The sequence below is a fragment of the Cnephaeus nilssonii genome (genome assembly GCF_951640355.1).
Source record: "Cnephaeus nilssonii genome assembly, chromosome: 3".
Lineage (NCBI taxonomy): Eukaryota > Metazoa > Chordata > Mammalia > Chiroptera > Vespertilionidae > Cnephaeus > Cnephaeus nilssonii.
In genome coordinates, this window is record NC_137074.1 from 45588081 (window position 1) to 45607594 (window position 19514).

Consider the following 19514-nt stretch of genomic DNA (forward strand, 5'->3'; position numbering starts at 1 on the left):
GTCATTTCTCTTCGGAGAGCGTCGGTTTTCTCCTGCGGGAAGTGGACGGATTGGAAGTTGGTCTTAGCCAGCTCCGACCTCCAGTACATTAGGAATCTGTTGGGCATCCAGGGAGAGGCTCAGGACCCAGATCTCGGAAGGGGTTTCCAGAGCAGGATCTCTGCTGCTCAGACTCAGCGCCCTAAGTTGGCGCCTTTAAGGGCAGAGGCAGGTTCTCCCATTTCTCAAACAGCCCCTCGACTCGGCCGCTTCCTCCTTCTACATCTTCTTCCTCTTCCTCCAGTGCAGGCAAAGCCTCCACACCTCCTTTCTCTTCCTCCTCTGCGAGCTCCCTGCACCCCTAGGTCCCCTCCTCTCATTTCCAGGAAATAAAAATGTCCGCTGTGCGCCCACCTTTTGGCACAGCCCCTGCCCGCCGCGGGCGCCCCCTCCCCCAGCAGGCAGCGCCGCGCGGCTCCCGGGCACCCGCCTTCCCATACCTTACATGGACAAATGCGTGCAGGCAAAGTCAGGAATTCAGGCCCCTGACGTCAGCTTCCAGCTCTCAGGGCACCGCACGGGAGACCGAGGGGAGGGGGGTGGGGACGGTGGGAAGGAAGGAGGGGGAAAGGCACCAACCAGCAGTCGCTCCAGCCCTGCCGAAGTTTCACTTTTTGTCTGTGGGTTCGCTCCCGGGCCCCGCGCGAGCTTTCCCGGGATAAGTAGCTTTAGCGAGCAGGGGGACAGCCGGGCGCTGCAAGGTAAGGGCTGGTTGCACGGTCCGGGGCGCGGGACACGCTGCGGGGCGCGGGGCCGGGCCTGTCCGGGGCTGGGGACAATGGGAGGGGGAGTGCCTGGGCACCTCCTCCTACGCCTTAGCCTCCGCCTCCAGCCGCCGCCGCCACCGCCGCTGCCCCGGCTGCCTCCTCCCAGAGGTATTGTTGCAAACCCTCCTTCCTTCCCCCCCGCCACCTTCCGCCCGCGGGTGCCTCGGGAACCCCCAGCCTCCCCGGGCGCGAGCGCCTCTGGGGTGGCAGCAGCGCGGGCGCAGGGTGTGGAGTGTGCGCCCTGCCCCGGCCGAAGGGCCCGCGGTGCGGAAGTGCCAGCCGCGGTGCAATCACGGGGTACACGCCATTGAAGGGAGACCCCGAGTTTTCGGGAAGCTCTGATGGCGGTCTGGGCGGGTTGGAGCCCTTCCCTGTGTGACCCCAGCCTGGGCCTTTCTGGGCGCCCAGGGGGCGGGGCCACACCCAGCTGCTTAGAGCTTTCGCGGAATCCCAGTTGTCACCGTGGAAGGGGCCTAGGAATCCAGTTATCCAAGCTCCCATTTTACAGTTGGGGCAATTGAGGTCCAGAGAGAAGGAGGGCCTCCCCAGTAGTTAGTCACTAAAGGCTGAACTGTAATGAAATTAAAAGGCTCCCAATTCCTAATTTCCGTTCTCTAGCATTTCTCCAGCGCCCACTGTGTGCCAGGGGCATTGGTAGGTTTTTAGGTCGGAGAGGCCGATAAGGCCCAGTTCTTGCCCTCAGAGAGCACTCAGACCACCGAGGAGCCAAACCTGACCCTAGACAGAAAGTGCTGAGTGCGGGGGGGAAAGGCGTGGATAACGATTTAAGGGGCTCAGGAAAAGGAGTTTGATTTCCTGGTCCTTGGAGAGCGGACAGTGATGGCCCTTTGATCAGGGGTTTTTGAAGGATGGGAGTGTTCTGAAGCTAGCCAGTGACATGGAGGGAAGCCATTTGCGCAGGAGTGGGGGTGGGGTGGGGTGTGGGGCTGGGGCTGGTGGGGTGTTGGGGGTGGGGGTGGGGGTGGGCTGTAGACCAGAGAATACTAAATAAAATGTGGAGAGTAGAGATGAAACTGTTAATGTTACTGTGTTGAGGGCATGGGGCTGGAGGGAGAGTACAGGAGATGGGTTAATCAGTGGACTTGTGCCCAGGTATTCTGACAGAGCAATGTCTTTGGGACTTTGGGGTGCTATGGAGACCAGAAAGATCTCTGGGGCTTCCCTTCCAGCCCTCAACACAAACTGCAAAAATTCAGGGTCATCTCTGAGTTACTTTTCTAATACCAGACTCACTTAACTTTATCTCCAATCCTCTTTCTCCTTCTACCCTCTCCCCCTTTTCTAAATTGCTTGCCTTCCAGTAAAACTTGTTCTTACTAAGGTGTTAGTGACTTAATGGCTTACCTCTCTCAGAACTTGTGCATTTTAAGAAAGCCTTTAAGTGGAGTGAAGGGAAGCTACCAACTCCCTTTTCCCCTTCTTAATCCTCACCCTCCCTCACTCTTACAGATGGGGAAATAAAAATGAAGGGCCAGAGAAGATGGGTGCTACAGTGAATAGTGGTGGATGATGGGGTGGGGGTGGGGCAAAATTTCCAATAGGGTTCACTCTACTCCATGACCAGCATTTCTCCTTCCAGGGTTCCTGCTAGACCTGGGGACTGTTAACAGGAAGTGTGTCTTGCATTGAATCTTTGTAGGGCTGGCCCTCAACTCCAATGCCCAGGCCTTTACAGTCTGGAATGTACACTCTAGACGGAAGAGAAGTAGTTGGGGTTAGCTGCTTGAATGGTAGGGTGTAGGCCTGGGACCTTTGGGTTAGGCAGTCCCGCAGGATCATGCTCCCTGTGAGCAGCTGACCAGCCTAGAGTTGGCTTTGGGGATGGGTGGAGGGAGGAGAAACTGAGCTGCTGAGCTTGTTACTATGGCTGGGACTGATTAGTACCCTTGGAGGGACATATTCTGGTGGCAAGGTCATCACTCTGGGGCAGGTAGTCAGTTCCAGCCCGTGGTTGGTGGGAAAAGAGGCTTGATTATGAAGGGCCTTAAAAATGCCAGGCTTGGGAGTTCGGATATGACTTGAAGTCATCATTTGAGGGTTTTGAGCAGGCTGGGACATGGTTGAGAGGGGCGGTACTGGCACTGGAAAGCCTTCTGCTGCCCATTTCTAGAGAGAGGCACTAATTTGGCCTATGAATATTATCATTGGGTGTTCACTCACTTACTTGACATATATTACTGAGAACCTATTATGGGCCATTGGCAAATATGAAGATTTTCTAGCAAGTGCTTGTATTTTAGAGACAAGTAAGTTGTATTTCATCAGTTCTACGGTACATTTTTTTTTCAAATTTTAATATCACTGAAATTGGGCTGTCTTATAATCACAGATGTGTCATAGTTGAGCAATTTTTCATTCTAAGTTGATGATGGTACATCTTACAGTCAATGGTTTAGATTTGATAAAAGTTGTTATCATACCCTGTATGAATGTACAGTGCTTGGCACTTTATAAAAATTTTCCCATCAGATATTCCATTTACATCTCAAAAAATCCCCTGAGAATTGGACCCGGTGACACTGTCATCTCCATGGTAACTCTTGCCCAAGGTCACACAGCTAATTAGAAATGTGCTCAAAATGACAATCCAGAACTTTGACTCTTGGTGTTAATGTGTGACTTTACTCTGATGTGGAACTCACATGGATTATTGGGAGAATTGTGGAATAGTTGGATCGGATTTTATTTCAGAACTATGGTTGAAAATGCTGGAATGATGATGGGTTTTTGGCCAAGGGCAGAGTGTAACTCACTGGGAAGGTGTAACTCACTGGAATGTACTGGGAAGCCCCTTTAGCCCTGAAATTTGCTGCATTTAATGGAAAATGGACAGAGGGATAGAAGGTGCCAGGTGACATGGTAAAACCAGAGGATGGAACACATGGACGGCTATTTTTACATAAAGGAGATGAACAGTTGCAGGAAGCACACAAATTCAGGAGCCTACCTACTGCAAACCAGGAACTGGCTGGTCCTGGGAGTATAAAGATGAGGAGGACAGGATTCCTTGAAGACCACAAGTGTACATGCATGTGCGCATGCTATTTTCCGGATATGTTTTGGCTGCTCTGCACTGAGGAGGGTCCATTTAAGGGAAGCCAGCACAGAGAGAGTGGTGTCTGAAGAGTTGCCCAAGTGGAGGAAGGACAGGTAAGCCTCAATCTGTGAGGCGGATTGGGAACGTTTATTCTTGAGGCTGTATTTTGAATGGCTAGCATGAAGAGGGCTGTGGGAATTGGAGAAAAGGGGGAACTTTTATTTTTTTCTAAGTAGATTTAACTTTACCTTGTAGGCTATAGGGGCCTTTAACCGGCACTCTAGAGATTCACATGAGAACAAGCCTGGGCAGGACCTCTGAAACCATCTCTGGGAAGAGGTATTTGGATAGTAATGCAGGAAGCATAGTAACACATTTAAGTAATTGGTTGAGTGAACCTGAGACTTTGACCTTGGGCAGTAATTAGGAGTCTTAGCTCTGTGTGTGCATTGGTGGGTGGGGACTCTTCTTGGAACAAGGCTTGGAAGGCTGTGCCTTGCTGGAAGAAACCAAGGTGAGGAAGGGAAGGTAAAGTTTGCTGTATGGAGGAAGCTCCTATCCAGGTGGAAATCTAGGGCTTCAAGGTGTGTGTGAGACAGAGAACCTGAGGGTGAGAGGAAGGGAAGAGGGAATGGAAGTATGTTGTGGGTTGTCTGTAGGTCACCTGGAGGCGTGGAGGAAATGGCCAGTGCATTCCTAATGCAGGTTACAGAAATGAGAAAGGACACAGCTGTATCCTTGAGGCCTTCATCTCTTCTGACTTTCCACAAATAGGGTGAGTGGGTGGCCAGAGTGTCAATGGGATTCATGCTTGGAAGCATTTAAGCCACAGAATTGAGGCTAGAAAATGTTAATCTTCCTATCATTCTTTCTTAACTATAATAGTAATAAGAATATAAGTTTGAAAAATTATTTCGGTGCTTGATATGTGCTTACATAATTCTCATGCCGATTTATTAAAGGTGGTTTTATGATTTTAGTTTCATTTGCAGATGAGATGATGAGTCTGGTTAAATAAGGTTATACCACTACTAAGTGACATGGCCCAGTTTCCAACCTTTGCCTGATCTATAGCCTCGTCACCACTCTTTTATGTCTCCACAGAATGAAAAATTCAAATCAACATTGATTTTCACTGTTCTTCCTTGGAATTTAATTCAGTATACATCTATTGAGCGCTGGTGGGATCATAATTGAGGGTTTATGATCAAGGGTGAGCAGTCTTCTCAATTCCACATGAGTGTTCCACCATTACCTCTCTTAAGATGCTACCATTCCCTCTACCCTTTGGGTGTTTTCTCTCCCCAAATCTAACTGGAGAGAAGTCAGAGCCTCTCTAGTAAATTATCTGCACCCCTCCTCCAATATTACCTCCTCTCCTCTCCTCTCCTCTCCTCTCCTCTCCTCTCCTCTCCTCTCCTCTCCTCTCCTCTCCTCTCCTCTCCTCCCTTCCCCTTCCCTCCCCTCCCCTCCCCCCTCCCCTCTTCTCCCCTCCCTTCCCTCTCCTCTCCTACATCCCTCCCCTCTCCTCTCCTCTCCCCTCCCCTTCCCTCCCCTCCCTTTTTCTCCTCTTCCCCTCTTCCCTCTTCTCCTCTCCTCTCTTCTATCCTCTCCTGTCTTCTCTTCCCTCTTCTCCTCTCCTCTCTTCTCCCCTCCCCTCCTGTCCTCTCCCCTCCCCTCCTCTCCTTTCTTCTCCTCTCCTCTTCCCCCCCCTCCCCTGCCCTCCCCTCCCCTCCCCTCCTCTCCCCTCCTTTCCTCTTTGCTGTAGTGATAAGGGTTCCACCCCCCCCCCCAGTTTTATTGAGATATAAAGTATAAGTTTAAGGTGTACCGCATAATGGTTTGACTTACATATGTTGTGAAATGATTACCACTGTAAGTTTAGTTTGCATTCATCATCTCATATAGATACAAAATAAATAAAAAGCAAAAAAATAAAAAATAAAAAAAGAAAACAAACTTTCTTTGTAATGAAAACTCTTGGGATTTACTCTAACTTTCATATATATCATAGAATAGTATTAACTATAGTACTTAGGTGATAAGGATTTGATGGATGTCGTGACCTCAGTCATTGCCTTTGACCTATATCTCCTTGGAAAATGCTAGATGTCCTTTGGGGTTGAGCCAAATAGCTCTTGTTGGATCCTGCCCTCCCTATGTCATGCTGACCTCTTCTTCCAAGGAAAGCAGGTTTAGGACTCAAATGCTTCCCTGTGGCCTACCTGCCTCAGGTGGGTCATTTGCATTTTAAAGATTCACAGATGCAGGTATTTTCTGGGGAGAGACCCCAAGAATGGCATCCAGCAAAGTTTACTTACTTGATTTTCTCATCTTTGAATTCCTATCATTTCTGGTGCTCTGAAGATGTTCAGTAATTTTTTGTGAAATGAATGAATTGAAACAGTATAAGCATGAATCATCACTTGACCTTATATGTTTGCTTGTTTTTGTCTCCACTTCACTTTAAAATAAGTTTCATGAGGATCCCAAGGATACCTTTGTTAATGGTCATGTTCCAAGTGCCCAGATGAGTGCCTGGCACATGTTAGGCACTCTGGAAATATTTGTTAGATGGAGAAAGGGATTGATTATGTTCTCTGCAAACATAAATGGCAATGTTGGGGGAAGGGACTTTTTATTGACCCTAAAGTTTGGGCTTGTGGGCACAGGACTCCATTAAGATTCACTTATGCTGTACCTGCCACAGATGACATTGGGCAGTCCCATGGTCAGGGTCAAGGTTAAGATTTCTGTGTTGAGTCTTTAAACTAGCTATCCTAAGAGAAATTTCAATTGAAACTGCTCTTTCACTTTTCTCTCACACAGACAGGTGGTTCTGCTGTCTTTGAACATTCCTCTGTTTTCTTATCCATGCCTTTGCCTATGCTGTTTTCCAATGCCCATAATCATATTATTTATCCAAACTATGTTGGAAAGCCATAGTTTCATATTCTTTCATCACCAGCCTAGTCCGTGTAGTTTCTGGCCTGTCCATTATCTCTGCTTGTTGTAAAACTATGATCCATTAAGTTCAAAGCCCAAACCCACTTTGTGCGATGAAGCCATTCCTGGACTCCTTGCCCCTTCTACCATTCATCTAGCTCAACCTTTTGTATTCATTTCCACACATGTGTACTGAGTGATCACCATATGCTAGACAGAAATGCTGAATACTGGCTTACAAAGACAAGGGTCTGTTTTCAAGGGTTTTGATTCCAGCATGAGAGAGAAAGATTGAAATAGAACATGGTAAGGCCTTAATAGAGTGATGAACAAAGGGCTAATAGGAGCACTAAGAATGGAGTGACCACCACCTGGAAAAGTTTTGAAGAGAGAGTAGGAGTTCATACGGTGAATGGGGTGGAAGAACATTCCAGGAACAGAGACCTTGATATACATGCATAATCCTGAGGCCTAAGGGTGCTTGCAGAATAGAAGGGTGTGCTTGGAGATCACTGTGAAAGATGGCCCTGAGGATTAGATTATGAAGGCTGATAGGGTAGCTAAGGATGATGGCAGGAGTTTAAGGAGGGCAGGAGGACTATTGTTACTGTTACAGCAAAGGAGGGCCTTGCTGCCCCTGAGCTTTAGAGAGCTCTGGTGACAGAATGATTGCAAGTTAAAACCCAGGCAGGGGCCTGCTTAGGAGGCCACTGAAATGTTCCAGGGCAGGGATATTGGACTTGTATCAGCTCAGCAGAGCAGAGAGGGAAAAACGGATTCTGGAAGCTGTTTGCTATTAGAATCATATTAGGCAGCCTAGCTCTTACTCTTGTCCTTCTAATTATTTGCAAGCTTATCAGCTTTGGCTGGGAAAACTGTTTTATGTGATCAAAGGTTGTAGGCAGTAGGAGAACAATCAAGCTTGCAGCCAGTTCCTGCCTTAGAAGTGCAGGCTGGGTCATGGTGGCCAGAGAGACCTGCTTCCTTATTGCAGTGGAGAGGAAACTGAGGCTCCAGGGAAAGGGACAGACTTGCTCTGTCTCATCTTTGACAGCTGAGCTGGAATTGGGCTGTGGCCAGCTCTCTTTCAAAGGTGTTTTTTATTCTGTTCCTGCTGGGCCTGGCCTGACACATTCCTTCTCCACCCACCCCCACCCAGGGGCTTTGCCTAGGAGAATTTGGGAGGGGATAAAACTTAAGAGATCGTTGTTCCTAGGCTTGAACCTTGTGCTTTTGCACTTGGAAAACAAAGTGATTAAGATGGTTCAGTTTGAGTTTGTGTGCGGTTTGGGAATTTGTTTCTTTTACTGCCATTTATGCCTGTGGCTTGTTTGTAAGAACCAAGCTTCTGATTCCTTGATAACTCCCAGGCTCCTTGCTTGTGACAGTCCCACCCCCACCCCCGGCACTCTCCTTTTTCTCCTTTTATTTCTACGTATTTTTTGCTTGCCAGTAAAGGACCCGATCCTCCTGTTTTTTTTTCCTTCCCTCTTAAACCTGCCCATCACAACCCATCTCACAGAACCCATTAGTATTTCATAGCCTTCATAGCACTTTTTATGTGGCGAATACATTTTACAATCGTTTTTTATTATCCAGTTCCCAGCTGTAATCCAGGAGATGTGTCAGCAGGATCAGTCTTGCCTCTGAGTGAGGGCAGGCATTCAGGGGAGAAGAAGCCTTCCCACAGGGTGCCTTGCCTTAAGTGGCAGAGGGAAAATCAGACTCCTGTCTCAAAAGCGCCTGTCCTGTGTCTTCATTTCTTCTGTAAGTGAGCATGAGAAATGGATGTGAAAGTCTTCAGCAAGCCCCATGCACAGGCAAGAAACCATTGTTGTTATTTTACATTGTTGGCATTTTTAGGAGAACACATTTGGATATTAAGGGATTTTTCTCCTCAATATTAGCCTCCCTTTTCTTGTCTATAAAAATGACTGTAGCACAGTACTTGCTTAAGAGATGGAGGTACTGTTCTTTCTGGTTTTCCCCGGACAGCCCTGGTTTTTGTGTTCTAATTTGTACCATTAGCTGCCTGTGTCTGTGACTTTGGAAGAAAACTGAGAATCATTTTTGAGACTCCAGAATCCCGAGGGTCTGGACTTTTACCATGCTATCATTTGCTTATGCTGTTTTCTCTACCAGTATCATCACCAATGGATTTTTTTGGTATAGGAAAAACAAAGACCTGTGTTTGAGCTACCCACTAGCCCTGTGATCTTAAGCAAGATTCCAGAATAATCTTGAGTTTCAGTTCCCTTCACACAGAGGTCATATGGTACATGACAGTGTATTTGTGAGAACCAGAGACATATGCATCACGATGCTTTTTAAAAGGTAATGTAGTGCATAATGTGGCAATTCCTGATGCCCAGCATGGTGCCTATCACACAGGGATGACACCTTTCCCTTCTGGTGGATATCCTGGGATCTAAACCCAGACAGGTCCAAGTTCATATCCTAGCTGTGCTCCCTGGGGTGGTCACAGGCACGATTTTGTTTACTGATTTACTAATTCTTTGTAAGACCTCTCATTAACGAGGGCACCACTGTTGAGAATATGAGGTATGTGTGCGCACAGGTGTTCTTGGCTGTGCAGAGATTGTCCGTCACCAGTGAGTAGCTGTGCTGTGTGTCCCTTCTCCCAATGGCACCATTCCACTCTCTTGGATTTTGTTTGTGTTGTGTTTTTCAGTCTGTGGGGTTTGCTTCTACTATAGCAATTGCTTGTGTCATGGCCTCCCATCAAAACCCCATGTAGTTCAAATGGAAAACTGGTTCTGAGGAGTGGTGTTAGGTCTTCTTCAGAAACTTGTGTGGGAAGCTTTCATTGGGCACCTAAGCAAAGGGTCAGGACAGGGCAGGGCTATTTTACTGACCTTCAAGAACTGTGCTTTGGCCTCCTTCCACCTCCAGTATGGGCACCTGTCTACCATAGCCATTGTCAGTATTCCTTAGTTACTCAGGCCATCAACCAGCAGCTCAGCCCCCACGTTGCAGAGGCTCTAGGACATAGAGAGCTTTCCCTATTAGGAAAACATGGCTGAGCGAATGTACTGTGAGTTTGTTGGCATTTTTAGGAAACCACATTTGCATGTTAAGGGATTCCTCTCCTCAATATTAGCCTTCCTTTCCTTATCTATAAAAATGGCTGTAGCAACACTACTTGCTTAAGAAGTAGAGGGACTGTTCTTTCTGGTTTTCCCAGGACATTCTTGGTTTCTATCTGTGTCCTGGTGTAGTATTGACAGTGTCCCCTTTTATCCTTAGAGTTGTTATGATTTGGAGGATAAATTATATGGTCACCTTACTTGTAGGTGAGTATTGAGTAAGGAAGTGTAAGTAATATACTTAGGGCCAGGCCTAAGATAAGGATTCAACACACATATACTGTTTTTGTTAGAGGAGATGTTAGGCGCTCAAGAAATGTTTGTTCAATGAACTACATTTATAAAGGTAAACTTTGAGTATGTTTGAAAGGGATGTCTAGATTGTAGGTGCTTAGAGTTTATTAGATTTGATAAAACATGTTAATAATGTTTAAAATATAAGAAAGTGCCATGAGAGTAGTATAAATGACGGATTTCTGGAGTAGATAAGTCCACTGGAACATGTGCAGAAGCTTGTTGGAAGTGCTGGGCCATGGGTTGGATACTGAAGGACAGGAAGGTTTAGTCCAAGATGCACTGGGGCAGCTAAAATTGCTCTGGCTACTAAGAGTTAAGAAATAAGATTGAGTTTCTGTCCATGTGTGTTACTTTAGCTGGATTTTTGAATCTATTATTTTCCATCAGTGGCCTATGTTGATAAAGATCTCTAACTGTAATAGCCCAATGTGGTACTAAATTCTGTGCCAAGAGGTCACAGAATAATCTTACTCTTCCTGGTGAATTTCCACTGAATATAGTATTTGTTTAGTTCCCAGGAAGAAAAACAAAACAAAACAAAACAAAACAAAACAAAGGCACCTGAAGCTTCTGTCTTGTTTGGTATGAATAGTAATCATTTTTAGGAACTGCAGTAGGGAGTTGCCACACAGAGGGTGGGGTGTACCCTGACTCATGGGAAAGGCAAACTGCAGTGACCCGGAGGGTAAGCAGCACCTTTTCTTAGAACAAGGTGAAAGTTAGGTTAGCTTTCCAGTAGTCTGCTCATTTCCAACCTGGAAATCTCTCTTCTTGGCCACAGCCTATCAGCTTTACTTGGAGAATAGGGTTCCAGTAATGGCAGCTGGACAGAACCCTAAAGATACATTTGTTCATCTATTTGACAGAATCCTGTGCTTATTTATATAACATCATGTGCCATGGGTACTTGTGAATGACTGAGAGGAAATCTAGTCTGGGTTTGGGGCATGCGATCCCTACTTTCAGGAGATCTTTTAAATCAATACAGTTTGTAAAAGTATGTGCTATCCTATATCCACCAATGAAAAAGACGTATGTGTCTCTCCATTTTATTTTATTTTTATATTTTTATTGATTTCAGAGAAGGAGAGGGAGAGACAAATAGAAACATCAATAATGAGAGAGAATCATTGATTGGCTACCTCCTGCATGCCCCACAGTTGAGATTGAGCCTGCAACCTGGGCATATGCTCTGACCAGGAATGGAACTGTGACCTCCTGGTCCATGGGTCGATGCTCAACCATTGAGCCATGCTGGCTGGGCTCTCCATTTTAATCTTTATCCAATCCCAGAGATTTCCCTGCTTTGCTTTTTTCCTGCCTCCTTAATCTACCACCAATGAATTTCATGTAATCCCTCCTTACGTCTCCTCCTTTGATTCTAATGTATAAAATTCATAAAACTGCCATTCTCTGGAGCATTTTCTCAATTCATTGACATTTTGCATCCTGGCAATGACAGTTTGGCTCAAATAAACTCATAAAAATAAAAGAGGTATATGTGCAAGTATCTGTTGGCTCTAATTGAACGGTGACTGACTAGGAATCTGGAAGAAACTTCACAAATGAAAAGATTGTCATTGCCCTAACCGGTGTGGCTCAATGGATAGAGCGCCGGCCTGCAGACTCAAGGGTCCCAGGTTCGATTCTGGTCAAGGGCATGTACCTTGGTTGTGGGCACATCCCCAGTAGGGGGTGTGCAGGAGGCAGCTGATCGATGTTTCTCTCTCATTGATGTTTCTAACTCTCTCTCCCTCTCCCTTCCTCTCTGTAAAAAATCAATAAAATAAAAAAAAAAAAAAGAAAAGATTGTCATTGAGTCTTGAAGGATGAGTGGGAATTTGGTGGGCCAGAAGAAGAGAAGGTAGGAAATACCATGGGCAGAGACACAGAGGAGAGAAAGTGCATGGTGCTTTTGGGGACGACTGCCTAGTAGAGAGGTGTTGGAGATGAGGGTGGGACTTAGACTGATAAAGGCTTTGATTGCTGCATTGAGGAGTTGAGCCTGCACTATGAAAGGAGCATCAAGTAGGGAAGTGGGGTGATTGGATCTATGCTTTAGGAAAATAACTGGTTATAGTATGCTGGATGGATTGAGGGGAGGATACGGGAGATGGTGAGATGTGCTGTAGCTCAGCCAAGAGATAAAGCAAAGCTGAATTAGGGATGAGGAAATGGTTATGGGGGGCATTTCAGAGGTAGAATAGAGGTCACCTATTCTTCTCATTTAAACAAGAGTAACCCCAGACTCTGAGCAGGTGACACATGCAAAGTCCATAGCAAAATTGGACAAAAGGCAGAGAGTGTTAAAAATAGATGATTAGGTACTAATAATGGTGAACTAAAGTTCATGTGGAATTGTGTGGAGCCACTATTTTGGTGCCACTTACCAATAAGATCATGTGGCCTTGGCCAGCCTGCATGGACCTGCTCAAGGTGAAATCCATCAATACAGTCATGGCACTTTCTGCCAGTTGCCATTTTTATAGTGCTTTACAGTTGATCATGTATTTCCCTACACATACAGGTAAATCCTCACAATAGTCCAGTGAGTACTGATTAATATTGTCCAAGTTTTACTGATCAGGAATGTGAGACTGAGAAAGATTAAGTAACTTGCCCAGGACTTCAACTTGAGTTTTCTATTAGCACAATTTCATATTCCTCCTTTTATGAGCCTGGGAAGATCCCCAAGACAGGCCCTCATTTTTGTTCATATTCATATCCTTAAGATTCACTGTGGATCCTGATATGTTCTTACATATTTAATAAATGCTAATTTCATATATTGAGTAAACATATGAATGAATACTATAAGTGAAGTAATTAATGACATCTTTAGTTTTAAGAATATCTTTAGTAATGAAAAATCCTAAATGCACTCCTCTAAACATTAATCAGTCTCTTATCAAAACACCACAGGAAAGAACTTATTTAGAATATATTTACTCAACTTCACAAAACAAATGAACAGGCAAACAAAGAAACACTTTTTTACTTGAATACCCCTCTCTGATCTCAACCCCTCAAAAGTGCATGTCTGCTTTTCTGTATGTGTACGATGTTTCCTTCTACTTGATATTGTTACGAAAAAGCTGCTCAGGTTTTACATTGATTTTTTACATAACTAAATACTTTTTGAAATTGATAAATCCTGCTTTAAACATTACCCATGTGGATTCTAGGATAGTTTTTATTTTTTAAAATAATTAAATACGATTTCAACATGTTAAAAATGCAGTGATAAACATGAGGGGACAAATACATTTTTCTCCCTTCTTAATTATTTCCTAAGGACAATTATTTCTTTGGCATTTCTACTTTCCCAAACAGTGGTGATCATTTTATCCTTTGTATTATGTGGTTATCTGAATATGTATCATAATTTCCTCAGGAATGTAGTAGAAAATGCATCATGGTTTGGCGGGTCAGACAGGTTTAGGTTCAAATCACGGCTCTGCCACTTGTTAGTGCTTTATAATTAAACACATGTAATAACCTTGTATTTGTATACAGTTACTTAACCTCCCAGAATCTCCAATTCATCATGTGTAAAAGGGGATCATAGTGTCTTCCGTGTGGTACTGCTAAAAAATGTTATCTCTGTCCTCTTTGCTCTTTGTCAACCCATCAGATGATAATACAGTCACATCTTTGTCCTTATATTTTGCCATAGAGTATGACAAATAGTAGACCTTAAGTCAATGTTTATTGGCTGGATAAGTAAGTTTTAAGTTCTTTCAAAGGAGAATTGTAGGCTCAAAGATACCAGATATTTCTATTACTTTTCATACCAGTTGCCATACATACTCCAGAAAGACTTCTAATTTGCAGTCATTAGCAATGCGTGAGTCTACTTTTTCTCTGTGACTTCACCAGGACTTAACTTTATGACTTGCAATTGTCTTTGCTAAATTAATATGTAAGAAATACTATTCCATTACAGTTTTAATTTACATTCTTTAATTACTGAAAATGATTCCCAAGAAATGGTTTAGTTTTGTTTCCCCTTGTGTGAATTATCAAGTGGCAGCATTTAAAAATGGTCCAGGCTGGGGAAGCTTGCTATGAAAGGACTAAACATGTTTAGTGCTTTGAGTTGCCTAGATTTTATTTATGTATTAATTCATTTGTTTGGTCAATGTTTATTGAGCACTGATTATGTGTGCTAGCTATTATTCCAGGGGCCATACATACTACAAAGAAAAAATGAATAAAGTCAGTGATCTCCTGTTCAACCTCCTCATTTAACATGGGTGGTAGCTGAGACCTGGAAGAGTGAGGTTAATTTCCTAGGGTCATACAGCTTGTTTTGTAGCAGAGCCAACCATTTATTTGAACAGTAACTGTGATTTAAAATGTTTAGTATTAGTAGCCTTTTAAACCATGGGAAACATCTTGGAAAGTTCTGAACAGTGATGTCTAAACAACATCTCCAACCCATATCTATATTGAGAAAGCAGAGTCCTGATTTAGAAAAAATAACTACCTGTTTTGTTTTTTTTTTAACATATTTTTTTTTTAATTGATTTCAGAGAGGAAGGGAGAGGGAGAGAGATAGAAACATCAATGATGACGAGAGCGAATCATTGATTGGCTGACTCCTGCACGCCCCCTACAGGGGATCGAGCCTGCAACCCAGTCATGTGCCCTTGATCAGAATGGAACCTGGGACCCTTCAGTCTGTAGGCCAATGTTCTATCCACTGAGCAAAATCGGCCAGGGCGATTACCTGGTTTTTTAGTCTCATAGAGAACTCCTTCCTAGACCTCTTTGCCTCTTACATTTATTCATTCTTACTATACATGAATAAACTTATTTTTAAAACAGAACTAGAAAACAAAACAATTCTGATTCATCTGTGAACCTTCTTGGACACGTTTTTGGTAAATGGGAAGAACAGAAGACACATTTCTCTTATGAAATAAAATAGTCAATTTAGATTTAATACGGTAGTTATCCTCAGGTAATAAAAATTCAACTAACTTGTCATAACTATCTAGTTTAAAGTCAATTAGGAGCCTCATATTCTTTACTTGCTGGGTAAAATTTAATAGAACTTCAGTTAAGCATTTATTGCTAATTTAATTCAAAATTAAGTTAATCACCACAGTTGGTAACAACCACAGAGTATTTAATTAACATTTAGCAAACTATCTTATTAAGTCTAAATACGATGCAGACAGGTCTTGTTTATTGCCATCAGTTTGCAAGCACCGCCCCAAAGGGCCTTTGGTTTTCTCTTGGCTTTACTCTTCTGATTTGTCATCTTCATTTTCTTCTGGTTGACACTCAACTTGGGTGAAGGAATTGAAGAGGCAGGAGTTCATAGTGTTATGGGAGTTTTTGGCTTTGGGCATAGCTGAGAAATTCCTGTTCCATTGCATTGTATTCCATTCTTCAAGAATTATTGAGCACATTTTTTGTGTAAGACATTCTTTTAAACACTTAGGGATATATAGAGGAGGTCATGCTGACATATTTATCGTTATTCTCTCATCTGAAGATACGAAATAATTGAATTCATTCATTCATTTAATACATTTATTGGCCTAAAGTTTGTAAGGTATTTTGCTGAGTGCCAGGGATATCATCATGATTTGGACAAAGATCCTTGCTCTTATGGAGGACAAGTATGAGAAGTGTGGTAGTATGAGAGGTATAGTAATAGCAATATTGGGTAAGGTGCAACTGTAGGAGCACTGAAGTTCCTTAAATGCTGTGATTCTTAAGATAGTGTTTTCCAAAATGTTAGAAATGTTCTATGGCAAAAAGGTCCTATAGCCAAGTAAGTTTGGAAAAGTTAAAGTTAAACAAAATTAAATGGGCTTTAAAAAAAATCTTTATTGTTGAGATTATTACAGGTGTCCCTCTTTTTTCCTCATTGCCCCCCTCCACTCAGTTCCCATCCCACCCCAGGCCTTTGTCACCCTACTGTCTGTGTCCATCGGTAATGCATATATGCATATAAGAACTTTGTTTAATCTCTTCCTGCCCCCCTACACCCCTTAACTCTGACAATCATCTGTCTGTTCCATTTCTATGCCTCTGATTCTATTTTATTCACCAGTTTATTCTGTTCATTAGATTTCTTATTTATTTTGATTTTTAGATTCAATTGTTGATAGGTATTTATTTGTTGCCATTTTGTTGTTCATATTTTTTATCTTTTTAAAATTTTTATTCTTCTTCCTCTTCTTAAAGAATACCCTTCAACATTTCATATAATTCTGGTTTGGTGGTGATGCACTCCTTTAGCTTTTTCTTGTCTGTGAAGCTCTTTATCTGATCTTCAATTTTAAATGATAGCTTTGCTGGGTAGAGTAATCTTGGTTGTAGGTCCTTGCTATTCATCACTTTGAATATTTCTTGCCACTGTGTTCTGGCCTGCACAGTTTCTGTTGAGAAATCAGCTGACAGTCCTATGGGCATTCCCTTGTAGGTAACTAACTGCATTTCTCTTGCTGTTTTTAAGATTCTCTCTTTGTCTTTAGCCCTTGGCATTTTAATTATGATGTGTCTTCCTGTGGTCTCCATTGTGTTCCTCTTGTTTGGGACTCTCTGTGCTTCCTGGACTTGTAAGTCAATTTCTTTCACCAGGTAGGGGAAGTTTTCTGTCATTATTTCTTCAAATAAGTTTTCAATACCTTGCTTTCTCTCTTCTTCTGCCACTGCCCCCCCCCCCCCCCCCATAATTCATATGTTGGTACACTTTAAGTTGCCCCAGAGGCTCCTTATACTATCTTCATATTTTTGGATTTTCTTTTCTTTTTGTTCTTCTGGTTGGGTGTTTTTTGCTTTCTCGTATTTCAAATCGTTGATTTGATTCTCAGAATTGTCTACTCTACCATTGAATCCCTGTATATTATTCTTTATTTCAGTCAGTGTATGCTTAATTTCTGACTGGTCCTTTTCCTTTTTTTTTTTTTGGAGGTTCCTAGAAGATTTTTGAGTAACCTTATAACCATGGTTTTGAACTCTATATGCAGTAGTTTGCTTTCTTCCATTTTTAAAATTTGTAACATGTTTCTTTGTCTCCACATTTTGGCTGCTTCCCTGTGTTTGTTTCAATCTATTGGGTAGAGCTGCTATGTCTCCTTGAGTTGGTAGAGTGAAGGTTGGTAGAGTGTAGTAGGTGTATTATAGGGCCCAGTGGCTCAGCCTCCCCAGTTACCTGAGCTGAGAGCTCTAGGTGCACCCTATTGTGGGCTGTGAGCACAGCCTTGTTGTAGTTGAGAGTTGATCGCTGTTGGTGTCACTGGGAGGAATTGACCTCCAGGCCAATTGGCTGTGAGGACCAGCTGTGACTACTGTGGGAGAGCTGCTGTGCAGGAGACACCCCTATGGAGCAGGACTTGCTTTAGTAGGGCTTTGGTGCTCACTGAGTCTGCCCCTTGAGTGTCACTTATGGATGTGTAGAGTTGTAATCTGGTAGTGTCTGACATTGACCACTGGATACACTGGCTCTTGGGTCTCCCGGGAGTTGCAAAGTCATCCACTGCCTGGGGCCACCCAGCAGGAGCTATAGAGAGATCTACAGATTCCTCCTCTTTGTATCGGGTTTGGAAGTGCCCAGATGAGGCCCAGCTGTGCAGCAAGGCAGGCTGGTGCTGGTGCCAGATCTTGGGCCTATTATTGATAGGTGTGGGGCTCTCTGATCCAGTGGGAGCTTGTTTGCCAAAGCTGCTGCACACAGCTTGGGTGGGGTTTGTAAAGTGGATGAGGCAGGGTCTTAGGGAATCACCAGGGCGGAGCAAACAGAAATGGCTGCCAGTCAGCCCTGTGACCCGGAGATCCCGCATAGGAACAATGATCCCTGCAAGCACCTCCGACTGGGAGAAAGCTGCCCCTGAGTTCCTGCCCTGATGCCAGACAATCCAGTTTCTCCCTGTATGTGTCTGTGTCCCCCAAAGCTTCGCTCTGGTGCTGGAGCTCAGAGGAAGCAGGGAATTGTAAGTTCAGTTCATGGTGCTGGCCTTTTAAGAGGAACAGCTGCGTCTCCAGCAGCTTCTGTGTCACCGAGCCCCAATCTACACTGGTTTTTACAGCCCATAGTTCTTACTGCCTGTAGGGACTCCTTTTCCCAGCTCTGGGACCCTAGGCTGGGGGTCTCGTGTGGAGCTGGGACCCCTTGCTCCTCTGGGCAGCCTCTGCAGAGACGATCTCCCTCCCGATTAAAAAAGCAGCACACGTGGGTGCCAGCCCAGCCCATTTTGCACCTCTGCACCTCCTACCAGTCTCAGTGTACTTTCTTTTTTACTTCTCTTGTTGTAGGACTTCCATTCACCCAGCTTTCCAGTGGTTCTAGATAATGGTTGTTCTGTATTTTAGTTGTAATTTTGATGTGGTTGTGGGAGGCGGTGAGTACAGCTGTTTACCTATGCTGCCATCTTCAAATCTTAAATGGGTATTTTTAACATTGAACTTTTCTGAACCTTTAGTAAACTAATGCACATTGTGACCTTCTAAGAGATTTATTTTCCAAAGTCATTTGATCATAGACTTCCCCTCCCCCTCCTAGGACATTTATTGGGCTTAGTGTTCCCATGTACTTTGGGTGAACTATGGGTCCTGTTTACTAGCATCTCAGCCTCGGAGGGGTACTCAGGCATGCACCTTAGTGACTATTTCAGCGTTGGAAGTTCTAATTGGTATGAAAGGTATGCAGATGAAATAAGTGATTTCAGACATAGAAACTTCTGCCTGGGGTTGAGTGTGTGGAATCAGAGCAGGCTTTCCTCATGGAGGAGAGAGTTTGTATGAGAGAGGCCTGGAGGATTGCCAAAGAGTCACTGGGAATAAAACAACTGTGAAATTCTGACATGACTGATTGGGTTGAGATACCTTAACACATGGATACAACTTAGACCAATTTTCCTTTTAGCCTAAATCTGGACAGGTAAGAAGCGGCAGGCTTTTTGGTGCAGAACTCTGCTTTAGGCCTTGTTCCAACTGAGTGACTGCCCATCTGCTGATGCACTCACTTCTGTAAGGCATTCTGACTCGTCTGGTGCAGGGCCTCTGCCTTGTGAATCACAATCTCTTTTTGGAGTAGGTCTTGGCTCCTTGGTGAATGGCTTGATTCTAGCAGGTCTAGTTTCCATTTACTTCATAACACACCATTTTCTCCACCTTTCCTCCCTCCTTCCCTGCCTTCACATATTCTAATAACTCATTCTCATCCACGTGTATCAATCTTTTCATGTAAGGCAGAATACCCTTTTATAGTCTTCCTGAAAAGTTATTTACTTTACTTAAAATAGTGTTACTAATTTTCTCCTCTTTAGCACTAATCAACAG

General features: G+C 43.9%; 1 protein-coding gene across 4 annotated transcripts in view; it reads left to right on the top strand.

The window, feature by feature from the left end:
• Positions 1-550: 550 nt before the first annotated feature.
• LPP (LIM domain containing preferred translocation partner in lipoma) overlaps positions 551-19514 on the top strand; it is a 679775-nt gene continuing 660811 nt past the window's right edge. For 2 of the 4 annotated variants that reach the window (XM_079766429.1, XM_079766432.1), the window contains exon 1: positions 551-740. The gene's annotated coding sequence lies outside the window, so the exon portion shown is untranslated. Of the gene's footprint in view, positions 741-793; positions 915-19514 lie in introns of those variants that run through there. The other 2 variants (XM_079766430.1, XM_079766433.1) reach the window with 1 other exon arrangement.